This window comes from Elephantulus edwardii, unplaced genomic scaffold (genome assembly GCF_000299155.1).
Source record: "Elephantulus edwardii isolate Elephantulus edwardi_28Jun2011 unplaced genomic scaffold, EleEdw1.0 scaffold00136, whole genome shotgun sequence".
NCBI classification, from domain to species: Eukaryota; Metazoa; Chordata; class Mammalia; order Macroscelidea; family Macroscelididae; genus Elephantulus; species Elephantulus edwardii.
This window is the reverse complement of record NW_006399886.1, coordinates 6,606,213-6,607,473: the sequence shown is the minus strand read 5'-3', so window position 1 is coordinate 6,607,473 and position 1,261 is coordinate 6,606,213. Positions and strand designations below refer to the sequence as shown.

General features: G+C 44.6%; 1 pseudogene; it reads right to left on the bottom strand.

The window, feature by feature from the left end:
- Positions 1 to 517: 517 nt before the first annotated feature.
- The window catches only part of LOC102871803, a 72,615-nt pseudogene continuing 71,871 nt past the window's right edge, over positions 518 to 1,261 (bottom strand).

The following is a 1,261-nucleotide window of genomic DNA, read 5'->3' as shown; positions in this document are numbered from 1 at the left end:
CTCTTGTGATTGCAGCAAGTGGATCTGGTGTGAGTTGCTCGGGGTCGCGCCTAATCTGGGAAAAGCCCTAGTTTGGGGTCTTTCACAGTCAGCTTGTTATTTTTATTTTGGAAAAGATGTGAAGTTTCTTTCAATCACTCAGAAGGCAAGTGTAGCCACTTATAAAAACAGAGTAACAGGAAACAGACTAGAAAAGTCAAAAGTTGAAAGAGAAGGAAGGGAAAGGATTTTTCAAAAACCAAATTAACAAGGCGACTGCTTCAGAAGGGGACTGTGAAAAGGACATGGTGGACCAAAGTTAATTAGTCAAGTAATGATTCAACTTTTAAATTATTCTCTTGTTCTTTTTCGTCGGGTGTTTTGTTTGTTCAAGTCTAAGATTTGGAAATGCTGAACCTCTGTTAACAAGAGCCAAGAGAAAATATAGGATCCCTTCCCTCCCCAGGCCTGACGCTGCTGGAGCCACCACCACTGCCTCCTTGGCTGGATGTAGGAAGAGTCCTCAAGGTGTATGGACTCAGGATGACAGGGCAGCCTCCTTTTGTGGTTGCTGGGCTTGTGAACGCTGCAGTATCTTTTGGCTTTCCACGTCTCTAAAATATTTTTCAACTATTTTGCGTACATGACTCAGTACACTCCCCGCTTTGCCTTTACAATTTTCCACTTGATATGGGGGTGTAATAACAACTTCTTCCATGACTAAGTTTTTTTCTTACAGTCTTTAATAGTCTTGTGAATGGTCTGGAAGAACTGCTGGCCCTGTAGGGAAACACCAGCACTGATTGCATAGGCCTGGCACAGCTTCTCCTCCTTCTCTGTCGGTGCTTTGCTCACCAGCTTACTAACATTGAGTGAAGCTAGAGGAGGAGGGGTTTCGGTTCGGTCTTTAATTATTTCCACTTCTGAAACATATTGTAAGTTTATGAGCAAGATGTCTGCATGGTTGGGTTTTCCACTTGAAGAAGGGCATTTTAAAGCCTGGATTTTGCACTGTTAGTCGAAGGCTACCGCCTCGCCCTGCAGTCGCTGCTCCTGGAACATACATCCCACAGGACACTTGGCCCCCAACGCTGAAGTACTCGCCTGGAGGAGCCTTCCTCTTGGGAGAGCAGCCACAGCCGGCAGCAGCAGTGGGCGAAAGCCGGGCCCCCAGTTTTGCTGAGATTCTTAAATATGAATTTTGTAGTTATTTATAATGCCTGGGAAATTTTCTTCTAATGCTTTCCCTACCTTATTCTGAGATTCTGGAGATATATGTATA